This window comes from Micrasema longulum, unplaced genomic scaffold (assembly GCF_059751315.1).
Source record: "Micrasema longulum isolate JH-2025_06_02 unplaced genomic scaffold, ASM5975131v1 h1tg002143l, whole genome shotgun sequence".
NCBI lineage: Eukaryota > Metazoa > Arthropoda > Insecta > Trichoptera > Brachycentridae > Micrasema > Micrasema longulum.
The window spans coordinates 72,008-85,376 of NW_028279308.1; the positions used below are offsets into that span (position 1 = coordinate 72,008).

At 30.3% G+C, this 13,369-nt stretch overlaps 1 protein-coding gene across 4 annotated transcripts in view; it reads left to right on the forward strand.

Annotated features, from left to right (window-relative positions):
* The window catches only part of LOC148272949 (uncharacterized), a 94,686-nt gene that overhangs the window by 40,253 nt on the left and 41,064 nt on the right, over positions 1-13,369 (forward strand). Inside the window, exon 1 of one of the 4 annotated variants that reach the window (XM_088239353.1) lies at positions 10,320-10,602. The exons of 2 other annotated variants lie outside the window; for them this stretch is intronic. The gene's annotated coding sequence lies outside the window, so the exon portion shown is untranslated. Of the gene's footprint in view, positions 1-10,319; positions 10,603-13,369 lie in introns of those variants that run through there. One more of the 4 variants, XM_088239351.1, reaches the window with a different exon arrangement.

The following is a 13,369-nucleotide window of genomic DNA, read 5'->3' on the forward strand; positions in this document are numbered from 1 at the left end:
GTATATATTCAAATATTGAATTCAAGTAGCTACCTAGGTACTTGTTTATGGTTGAAATCCAAAACATAAAATAATTATTTTTTCAAATATGACATTCTTTTTGCAAACGTCATGTTCCGGTAGTCTCACCAACAAAGTGGTGTACTTATGTAGGAATACGATTTTTAAAAATGTATTGAATTTAATATTATTTTAGTGTTACCAAAAATCAAATAAAAATAAATAAATGGGTGGAAATTATAAGGAATTTAAGGAAATATTCTGATTGAGATCCACAAAAAACAAATGCCGTTTGTAAACATTCAAAAACCTTTTTTTTTAATTTACAAAAAAACAACATCTTTCCATTTTTTTTGCAAATGGATTCTCCTCGAATGCAACCCCGGTAGATCGATATAACATTTATGCTCCTAGCTTTTTTTTTTACATATTCGATTGAAAGTTTTGATATCTACGAACACCCACAGTGCAAAGATCTGTATTTCTCTGAAAATCGCACGTAAACCGGTTAAGCCGTTTAGGAGGAGTACGATGACATCACACGTACAGAGTAATTATAATTATAAAGACTAGGTGTCATGTGGTACGACTATTTCTCTACGTTTAGGGATTTCCTACAGTCTTATAGAAAACATACTTGCAATTACAAAAAAAGGTGTATTTCTATAAATAATCATAAGAATAGAGTAATAAAACTAACAAAGCATGCTGTTAGTAATAAAAATGTCATTATATACTTTCTAAGCTAAGTTTCTCACACTGTTTTATGGTATTTTCTTTTCAGCATACAATTTTATAAAACTCTACGTTATCTGCAAATTTTAAATCATAAAAGACATAGGTACTTACCGTAAAAAAATACAAATCGAATGTACCCGTATCTGTCAGTTTGCATGCATAATTTATTTACGTACAATATAGCCATAAATGATTGTATTACAAGTTGCGCATACAAAAACGCATTTCTTAGAATGTGAATTCATATTTTGAGGATGAATGAATTCCGATTTCCTTAAAAAAATGTATTTATTGGGGAACGTCAATTTAAAACAACTTTACGTAAAAGCTCTGTTACTATACGCACATAAGCATTATTCTCTACCTTCCGTTACAAATACAAGAGTTACTAGATACTCCACCCTGATGCTGCAAAAAAAATTATTAATACAACCTTCGGTCAAAGAGGATTGGCCTGGCCTACTACTCGGTTAAAGTGTACAATCTACTTCCATTATCCATAAGGACAATTTGTAAGTACTCACAGCATAAAATTGCTATTAAGAAATTGATAGTGGAGGTGGGTTGCACACGGATCGATGAGTGGATCAAGCCAATAGGTAAAATGTGTGTGCTGTTTATGAAATTTGGTCTATTGGTCCCATATAAATTGGTTATGTTTTTAATTATTATTTTAGTTAGTAAGTATATGAATATATTGTTGATAATTTTTATAACTAACTAAATATGTTTACTATACTATACTTAGTATTTTCAGGCCTTCTGTTTGGCCAGTAGGTGAAATAATGAAGTTCAGTGCTACAGGAAATTGGATACAAAATTTTTTTTACGCGCGGTGAAAATTAGAGCATTAAACCGTACAGCGAAGTTTCCAGAAAATATACGAAAAAATAATTTGAAAAAATCATCACTAGTTCTTCCGAATCAAACCAATGACAGTATTGTGATGGATTTTTAGTTTACGGGAAGCCAATTCATTAATTAGCTGAACTCACCCAAAAGAAATTGTCACGTCACTAGCGGAGTAATTTTAAAATTACATATCTTAAAAAATCACAGCGCTGATAAAATGATAGTTTTTTTTTCGTTGCTTGGTTTGATGGTCTAAAAAAATAATAAATACTATGGATTTTCCTCGTTCTGTTAGATTAATCTCTCACTCATATAAATAACGGGTTGGCTTGAAGAAAGGAAGGTTGATCCAGAAATAGTATTTTTAAAGTTTTGTCTAAATTTAAATTTTTTCAACGTAAACGTTGCTACTCTTCAACTTCTTCTTCATCTTGTAGAGGTCTCCCAAGAGGTCTCCAAGGATACTGAACTCTAACTGTCTCGCCGCCTCTTTGAAGTATTCCAGGTTAGCGACTACTCTTTGACATGTTGTTTGCTACCACGCGTGGAAGTCTGTTGGTGTCCATTCTTTTCATGTGGTTGGTGGTCAGAATCGCTTCCCAATTCTGCCCTATCTCATGATATCTTCGACGTTGCTACTCACTGTTTTAGAATTCAATATGACTGAAATATAATTCATATCCTTAATAAAATTTAACTAGACACTACCGATCAATTTGTTATTAAAGCCTGATAAAACTTTAAATTGAAGTTAAAAATAAGCAAATGTTCTTTGGAATAACTTTGCATTTATTACGTTCGAAAAAACAAGTATCCAGTTTAATTTTTTAAAATGATATCTGATAAAAATAATGTCCTCCTGGATTAGCAATTATGTAGCTCATCCTGTCAGTCAAATTTAATTGTTACTTTTACCAACAAATGCGACAATATTTTCGACATTGTGCATGTTGTTTTGACTTCCAATGCTCCAAGAGACGCAAGTTTGTTTCCATAGACCGTGGACTTAACGTAACCTCATAGGAAATAATCCAATGGAGTCAAATCACAAGATTGTGGAAGCCAATTACGATGACTATTTCTAGAAATAATGTAGTCGCCAAACTTGTCACGCAGTAAATTCACGGTTTTCAAAAAAGCCGGTTTGGCGAACTAAACACTGATTTTTAGCCAATTTTCACAATTTGCCAACTTTGTTCGAAAGTAAGGCGTTCCATTAATAATTGAAGTATTGTTACAGAGCTCGAATGAAAATGAAAAATAATAATTGATGTTTAATTTCTGGGATGCTAAACAAAATTTGTGTAACATGCGTTTTAAATAATTTTTTGATTCTGCCACTATGGTTGCGTTGTCTGCGTGGCACGTGATGTTAACGACTTTATCTCCCTTAGTCCTAAATTTACCTAATCATCCATTATTGCGTGAGTTTTTATTGATGTATTTTTTTTGTGTAAGAAAAGTATTTTTGGTTTATAAATTTTTGCGATATATTAAGTTATTCATGTTTATGTTAAAAAAATGCTTCCACTTCTTATTCTGTTGTATCTCAACTCAACACAGGGCTCTTGGCCCCATAAAGTTAGGGATACATTAATATTTTTTTAAGCATATGTATCTTTAAATTAATAATAAAAGATGTTAAACTTGCCGTGTTCTTTGTTGATTTAAATATGTGTGTTCAAGTTCTGAATTGAGTTATAGTAACTCCTGATAATTTATTTGTATTATACTTTGCAAAATACTTTGTATTATATGACTTATAAATAAACCAAAAAATTTTTGAATCTGACAACAAGAATATCATCATTTGTTTGACAGAGACATTATTACAAATCGGAAGTTCCATAACTACAAAAAAACACTTTTTTTAATATTATATTATTATTTAAATTATAGATAATAAAACAAACAGTAATGATAAATATATTTTTACAAGGTTGGAGTAAGTTTTACAATTTATTATCTTCATAGAAGTACCTGCTTATATAATGCACTCATGAACATAATATTTTATATAAATTATCCGCATGCAACGCTTTTGTGTGGAGACCACATTCTTCGGCTCCAATTCATATTTTATGGAGCGGATGGCGTAGCTTTTGTTACGATCTCAAATTGCTTTTATTATAATAATGACTGACATAAACCGACACTTTTTTTATTATTTATTTATTTAATTCATGCTTTACTAACTCATCCAGGCCTTAGAAAGGAAGCTAGGGTCCCCCAGAAGGATATTTTTTAAATAACATTTTTGTTAATTATGATCTTAATATTTTTTTCATACTACCTCATAATTTAAAGAATGTATTAAAGTTATAAAAAATATTTTTCTGCAGAAACCTTTAAATAATAATTATTATTTTTATTTGTATGTAACAGAAAAAAATATAATTCATCGCTTTACAGTGTAATAATCTTTAAACGTTGGTCAATTTGCACGTGTGGTTCTCGCTATTTGGTATATTTTTTCCACAAAAATTCGGATTTTTTAAGCTCGATTTCACATGCATTCCCCTTTCCGTTGTATCTTTCCACTAACGGGTGGTATGACTTTAGATCAGTGTTATTCAACGTGAATCAGCGAAAGCGGCGCAATATCAGCATCCTCTCTCAACAGTTATTTATGAAAAAATGTATGAATTTCGCGACAAACTCAAAATCCTATGGAACAGTTTTATAAACACCACCATGACAATCATAATGCTTTTTTAATAAATGACATTTTGAAGAAATATTTTTAGTATTTTAACTGGGGTTTTACTGATACACTCAGGAACTTGCGAATGTTTTTCAAGCTTGTGCACGGAAAGGTTAATTTAGTTTTTTTGTTTATTTTATAATATGTCTCTACTCGTTTGCAAGTAATTTGAGAGTTCAAATTAACATAAAAAAATCTGTATATTTGTAGCCTAACAACGAATATATATATTTGATGTAAATACAATTTTAAATCAAACTTGATCAAGAACATGACTTTCAAAAATATATATTTGAAAGCTGTTCATTCATTTTATTTCTTCTAGAAACTTATTAAACAATATTTAAAATCCTTTTTAATGATTATTTTTGATTTATTTTCATACACGTTTTTTTATTATAATATAAATCTACTTTTATATATCTAGTAAATGTTTTAAATGTAACTCTCCAAAGTTAGAGAGGAAAGACACTAGCTCTTGTGCTTGGAGAGTGACTTACACTGTTTTAATTATTTATTTGTTTTGTCGTGTCGTCCAGATGCCCTTTGAAATATGTGTATGTTTATGTAATAAAATTTCATTTTTACTTTGACTATTATTTGATTATGTACGTGCTTCTACTTTCCATTACTAAAAAAAAAAATGTCATGCCATGTCTTCTTCGGTCGTCCTTTATTTCTGCATCCATCAACATTGGCGTTTTAAATATTTTTAGCCGTTTTTTTTCTGTCCATTTGCTCTACACGTCCAAACCAGGGCAGAGCTCCTTTCTTGATTTTGTCGATTATGCTAATCTCAGCCTTACATAATGTACGTACCTCAAGATTCGTGCATCTATCGTACATAGTTTTACCACACATTCGACGGAGAGATCGCATTTCGACAGCATTCAGCCTACTTCATCCCTGTTTTTACAAGTCCACAATTTGCTCCCATACATCAGGGTCGGGACCAGGACATTAATTGTGAATTGTGAAGGACATTCATTGAGAAATGCTAATGCAATATCTTTCTCAGTCATTTCATCCCTAGTAAATACACTTCCCAGATAAATAACAATATAATATTTTTTTTAAAAGCCACTGAACTTCCTCATAAGGTGAACTTAACATGGTTTTATGAGACAGACAACCTGTCTAAAATATAAAATTAGTCATATTGATATTTTTGTAGATATTTCTTGATAAAACTCCATAGTCAATGAATTAGATAAAATGATAAATAAAAAATTTATATTTGTTATGTACGAGTGTGTTATTTAATATTTATGTTTGTTCCTTAAAAAAGGAAATATGTCCTATCATAAAATCAAGTTAATCTGCTAAAAAGTGTCTTTCCCACTCTGTTACTTCTTCTATATGTTATTTCCTTGTCTTTTAAATAACAAAAAAAAAAATACTAGGATTTAATCCCAATTTTGGTATAAATATTTGCGAAAAGTTAACAGTTTTTGCAAACCAGTTATAATAATATTAAAGTTGTCTGTCCCTTAATAAAATACTTATGCGATCCTTTACCTTTGTAAAAAAGATTATAAAAGTTCAAAATGTTGTCAACAATTTACCAGTCTTGAAAATGTCTTCATAGGCAAAGGGGTTGTTAGTCAAAATTAAATAAAGGTGAAACGAAACCAAGAAGTTTTTTTAATAATTTGATTTTAAATTTTATCAAAATCAATAAAATTAATCATCAAGCGTGTGTTTTTTTGTATCTTTCTGCCACAACATTAAAGTGTTTTTTTTTTGTGACAAAAAATATTGCCATCAACTAGTCATTAAAATCAATGTTATTCATTATGAATGTAGCCTATTAAATATTTAGGATTACAATATTAAGGCCGTGTAAAAATGGATCAATGCCGTGCCATTTATTTGTAAATTTAGCATGTATAACTCTCAGTTTATCTACAATTTAGTTAAAGAAACATAAAATATTATATATTCAAACACCAAATTCTATAAATTTATAAATCGAATTTACTATAGTGCGTTTTCTTTTACAGAAAAGAAAGTAAATAAGTTTAGCCTTACGGGAAATTGGATACAAAAAATGTATTCTTACGCTCGGTAAAAAATAGAGCATTAAATTCAAAGTTTCTTGAAAATGTATAAAAAAGGAATAAAAGTGATTTTTATATCAATAAACCGCTTCGAACGACGCCGACGTCACTAGTTTTTACGAATCAACTGATTTTACGAGAGTTGTGATGGGTTTCCGGTTTGAAATTTCAAAAATACGAAACTTTAAAAAATCATAGCGCTGAAACGTTAAATTTTTAAGCACTTTTTAAAGCTTAGTTTAATAATATATACAAATAAAAGAATTTCAATGAACTTTCTCAGTGACCTTTTTTTGCGTTAGAGATCATTTTCAAACGTTATGATCAAAATATTAAAACGTTGTTTGATTGAGTTTAGCGATATAATACATGAAATTAAACGTTAATTGTTTGCAAGCATGAACAGATAGCTCATTCAAATTGTTAATAATCTTTATTTTTGTCCACGTGACTTAACGTTTTCAAACAATGTATAACAGCGTGTCTACTAACACAAACGAAATTTGTATGTTTACTTGGTTGACCGACAGGCACTTACACATTAACATAGGGTGATTAAACATTCGAATACACTGTAACTATATTATATATCATCATCATTTTCATTCAGCTTTCCATACCCAGTGGTGCATATGGAACTTAATTTAAAATTAAATGCAGCGTATTTTGATCACCTGTTACATGAATTTAAGTTGATCAGTCGTACGCTTCAGATGACAGTCCTGGAATAATTAAATAACATGGACATAATACAAGAATATCAGAACTGTATCACATACAACATTCCAAAGCAAGACAAAGACAATCTAGTATAATCAATACCTACAATAAACTACCAAACAAAACTAAACAAAAGACTCAGACAAACTTTTCAAAAGGCGTAAAAAATATAATTATCAACAACAGAGTATGAATGAAAAATGATTTATTATTTTTGTAAAATGAATATAATAATCCGTAAGGGTTAATAAATAAATTTCAAATAAAAAAAAGTTGCAGTTAAAACAACCTTCAAAATCAATATTTTGCTTTAACCCTGCCAGAAATTGAACCCAGGACCTCAAAAATGGTAAGCAAATGCTCCAACCCCTACACAATTGACTTACTTCCAGTTCATTTCCTTATTCAGGATTTTTACTTGAAAGTTTTAAACATATCGTTATATTTAAAACAGGTATAAAATTTAATATAAAAAACTTAAAATGAAATCGCATGCCATATCATTTATCCATAAAATGCATTATTTTTCAACATAAGTTACGAATCAAAAATACTTGGTACACTTCCACTGATTTATTTACCAATTAGCGCTTTCACCCGCTAACGGGTATCTTCAAACTGGCGATATAAGTTATAACATAATTTTAATGAAATTAAATCGAAGCATGCTAATTATTGTCAAAAAATGTACATAGAAGAGATTTTTGAGGTTTTTTAAAAAATGATAAATGAATAATGACAAATGCACCATTGGAAAGAATCTGACCTTTTGTGTTTTAAATATTTTTTATTTAGGTGTTATGCTTTAAATGTGCTTTTCACTAACTAAACATTGTTTTCAAATAAGATTTTAGATACCTCACTTTCCCTTTAAAAGTTTACAAACAATGGATTTTAGTTTCCACAATAAAGCTTTAAATTTGTTGCCTTTCATTCGTCTGATTATTCTTTGGATTAAGTTTTATTTTAGAGAAATCTGTATTATAATTGTCGTATTCAACGGAGGCCCTGTTAAATACAAACTCAACATTTTTTTAATGATTTCATTCAGTGTTTGCTTTCATTTCCTTATGTCGCGGCCTTGTCCTTGCTCCAGGGATGGTATTCTGAACGCAAAAACGCGCGTAGAAAACGCATTTTTAACGCGTATTTACTAAATGCACGCTAATAGAGCGATCTATCCGCAATTCTGTTCAAAATACCAACCCAAGATTTGACTCTAATAAGACACGATAGTAAGATAAAACTATCAAGTCGAAAAGTTTAAAAGCTGTTTATTTATTTTTTATTAATATTTAGTCTTAAAATTAAACAAATATTATATATATACGAGGGTCCAAATTTTAACTTAAATCAATTTATCATAATAACATATTTATTTACAATATTTTGAGTTTGTCCAAATTTTTGTAGACAAGGACTGGATTCAACTCCGTGGGGAGCTGTTAACATTAAAATATTACAACAGAGATGAAGAACATTTAAAATAAGGTAATATAGAAGTCTAGGCATCTACGGGGCTTATGACCTGTCGTTGGCTGGTTTAAGTGGCCACTTAACACACTGCGTAACATTCACCATTCTGTCCATATTTGAACATCTATATTCCTTGTAGATGCCTAGACTTCTATATTACCTTCTCTCAAATGTGCTTTATCTCTGTTGTAATATGTTAACATATTTATTTATTTTGTAATATCTCGTTAATCGGCCTCGTGGCGTAATGGTCAGAGCGTTTGTCTACCATTAAAGAGGTCTTAGGTTCTTTTCCCGACGTGGTTAATATGAAATATTTAGTAAAATGGCATTTTTAAACGAGAATATTTCTTAGTCCATGGACCTGAAGCGTAAGACTGATCATCTCACCTTCATGTAACAAAACTGATCAAGATGCGCCGCGATTTTTTTTATTTATTTTTTATTTATTTACAATTTTAAAAAACCCGTTAGGGTTACATTAGAAATTTAATATTGTCTAGTCATTTTATGTCTCGTCTAGTCTAGTTAGTTCAGTCATCATGTGCTTTTTCAGATTGATTTTAAATTTGTCTCCATTAAAAGTTTTCAAGTAGTGAGGTAGGTCGTTGTAGTGTTTAAGTCCATTATGTAGTATTTTTGACTGTCCTGTGTTTGTCTTTGCTTTTTCAATATGATAGTGTTTTTGTTGTCTGGTGTTATATTTATGTATGTCAGCATTTTTGACTAATATTATGTCGTCGTCTTGTATGTTTCCCAGTGTTATTTTGTGCACAATTTTGTGCACATTAGTGTACCAATGCCCTATGCACCGTTAGGTGTGGAAAGGGAACGATGATGATGATGTTAATAATGGACAAATTGAAATATCATGTCCCTGTTAAAACTTTACAAATTATTTATCTATCTATCTCAAAATCAATTATTCGATATGCTATAACTTCCTGAGGGTTATTAAACGAAACTAAAAAAAATAAATTAATTCAATGACCAAAAAATTCTTGACCAGTGTTATAATATTAGCACTTATTTTTAATTTTTAAAATCTATCGTATTCTTCCAGTAGTATTAGTAAAAATTAAATGTATACCCACATACAGGCCAAAAATTGTTGGATTTTTTTTTTGTGTACTGAAGTTTTTTTTTGTATTTTTAACCAAAGTCTAGTATACCTATTGTAAATAGCAATTAAAAAAATACAAAAAATAAAATTATAATTTTAAAAACTTGTATCATTTTATGTAACTAAATTAATTAATTAAAAATATATTAATGAGGTATTTTTGATCGTGGAATCCTAAACAATAAACATCGAATAACAAAGAAATGTATCAGGCGAGAAGAAAGCGATATGGCTCACCGCTTTTAGGTGAATAACCTCCTCAACTTATTCCGACACCACCGATAAAAGCAGAACGCCTGCATTAAACCAAATATCATAGCAATACAAGCTTAAGCTAGGGTTTCCTAGGACAGCGGTGCCCGTATCTTAACGGCCGTAGTGAACGGTGATGCGGTGGATAGCCGTCGTAACGTCGACTAGAGAGTGGTTTTCTAGGGAAACGGTGTTAAATGGTGTTGATAACACCGTTTTCTTAGGAAACTACTCTCTAGTCACCGTTACGACGGTTATCCACCGCATCACCGTACACTACGGCCGTTAAAATACGGGCACCGCTGTCCTAGGAAACCCTAGCTTTACACGGAGTACCGCTAGCGTACTAAGCGTACCCGAGACCAGAATAAGTAGCAGCAGCTGACTGGTTCTCAGTGTACTCCTGACGACTCAAGTTGTTGGCTGTTGTTGTCACTGTTGTCAGTTGAATGATTAGGGCCCTAAACGCGGCAGGTCCTTGTGAATGTAAACGAGATTTATAATTTATTATTGCATTCTAATTTTATTTCCACGTAAAACAAAAATTTGCAGAAATTCATTTTTCTGTGGTGATTATAGCTTTTATTTGGCGGGAAACTTGAATTTTTAATATATCCCGGTGTAAAAAAATAATACTACAAGTTTGTGATGGATTGTCTTTGAAAATAATAATCACAGTAAGTGCATACAGTTTTACTATTCTCTTTTTACTAATATTTATTTACTTGTACACAAATTTAGTATTTTGTTTTTTAACGAAATATGTATTATACCTAATTATGGACCAGGGTCTCAATTATAAACGTTGTCTTCATATGTATATGGACGGTATACTTAAGTTATGTACTATTTGTATCTACCTCGGTATGTTCTACCTACTTGCCATATCAACATCATATGATCGAAATGAACCAATGAATGTCCACAAAAATTTGTCCGCGTTCCTTACTTTAACATTTCAAATAGTTCTCATTTATATTTTAAATAGGCTTGTGTGATAGAAAGTGCCCACTTTAAAGCGATTATGAACTTCAATAAATCCGAATTTAAGTAAAAAATGCTCGCTTGAACGTGATTTTTATATGACTATAGACCTTTGCCGAAACGCTAGGCTTAATGATCAACTGTATTTATCTACTGAGGTACTGAGCAATTACAAGGTCAACTTTCAATACGTTCTCTCAGAAAGATAGTAAAACACATGGAAAAAATATAACAACTATTTTTTTTTACAGTGGCAACTTTCTTAACGCCTAGATACTCTTATATGTTAATAGAGCAGAATTTAGTGTATTTTTTGCATCTAGGCGCTAGTTTTATAATCTGACAGTTAGGTCGAAATTTAATTAGACTTCAAAATTTACTTATTTCTCTTTCATATTTTAACAGGCTCTTAAGAAAAAAAGTGCCAACCTCAAAACGATTAAAAATTTAAACAAATCGTAATTAAATGAAAAATTGCTCGGTGTAACAAATTTTTGACACTTTTAATGCGTTCTAGACCCGTCGGTATAAACCGATGTACTTACATCAAAACTTGATGGTGGGGGGGATCTGTAGCGTATCTTAGTAATCGGTCGGGAAAATTTTATCTTCAACTTTGACGTCGTACTAAAACTGTCATTTTGGTGCGTAGATATATGTATTGTGACGTACGCTTCCCCTTGTTTCATATCGATGCACCTACCTAAAACTTGAAGGTGGGGAGTCGGTAGTGTATCTTAGTAATCACCAGAGAGAATTTATTTTATTTATTTATTTATCTTCAACTATACCGTCAATGTGAAGGTACGACGTCTTTATCTTCTCATCATAATCGAGGCTTAGGTAATTCATAAAATTCTATATTCCAAATACAAAAACATGTTATATGTTAATAAAATAAATAAAAATAAAAAAAATAAAAAAAATTACGGTGTTAAGAAATGAAATAGTAAAATAAATACATAATGGATGTGTTTATATCAAACGGCACAGTTATATCATGTTTACACTAACTACATATTGGAAGTGTAATTGGTAAATACGAAATACGATAAGTATGATTTTATATTTGCGAAACTAATTTAAGATATTGCTTTGAATAAAAAATAATATACTACTTTTACTATCGCTATAATAACTTATAAATGGATTTTGATTGGATAAACAAATTCCAATTATTTTATAATTTGAGCTGGTAGCTTTATATTGACTGAAATGCCTCGATGATTGATAAATATTAGTCATTGTCAATCTTAATTACATGTGTAATAATAATATACGTAATAATATAAGAATTGAATTTACTCCCAAGGACGTAGAACTTTAAAACCGACTATTTTAATATTAGGAAGATGGAAAACATGTGAGAGGTAGAAAATGGTAAGGTGAAATGAGTTTGAATCTCACCTACATTTCAAATTAAACATTTTACTTCATAAAATAAATCTGATTTTTTAATGTTACACAATTTTTTAAGTGATCAAATAAGTCGGTTTAGTTAATAACATATAAACAATGCACTTTCCTTGGCCATTGTTAAGAATCGCCTCAGACATTGTGTTGATATTTATATCCAAAAAGATCTTGATCGTCTATTTTACTGTAATAAAAATCAATTGTACATTAATACCTCAAAATGTTATTCAATGACATTTACTAAAAGTACATTTTTTTTTACGCACACTTATACGACCAAAGACAATTCCATATCACGGTGTAGCGAGATAAGAGACTTAGGAGTTATTTTTGATAATAGATTGTTGTTTGGGTCTCACATAAATTCTATTGTTGAAAAGGCTTACCAAATGCTGGGCTTCATTTTTAGAATTTACAAACCTTTTAAAAAACCAAATACATCAAAAACTTTATACAACACTTTTGTACGTAGTAATTTGGAGTTTGCATCCGCCGTGTGGAGCCCACAATACATAACAAACATAGAAAGATTGAGAATGTTCAACGAAATTTTTTTAAATACCTTGATTATAAAAACAATAAAACGCTTTGTACTTACAGGCAATCTGCCAAACAAAAAGATTTTTTACCCTTTAAAATAGACGCACTGATGCTATTTACATAAATTATTAAATAATAAGGTAGACTCTTTTAACCTACTCTCCAAAATTAATTTCAATGTCCCCTTTCGCGTGACAAGAAATAAGCATTTGTTCCATCTGCCAGTCTGTAGCACTAACTATGCACAACACTCTTTCCTCTACAGTTCTTGCTCTAACTATAATGCTTTTTTTTCATATTTTGATATATTTTACATGCCCCTTAATTTATTTAATTAAATTTTAATCATATTTTATTTAATATAATTTATTTTTAATTTATAAAATTAAAAATAAATTAAGACGCCTTATTTCTGGCTGCGATACTATCCCACTTACTATTTAATGATGCTCACACTTACACACACCTAAACACTTACTCCTACACTAATACACATAAACACAC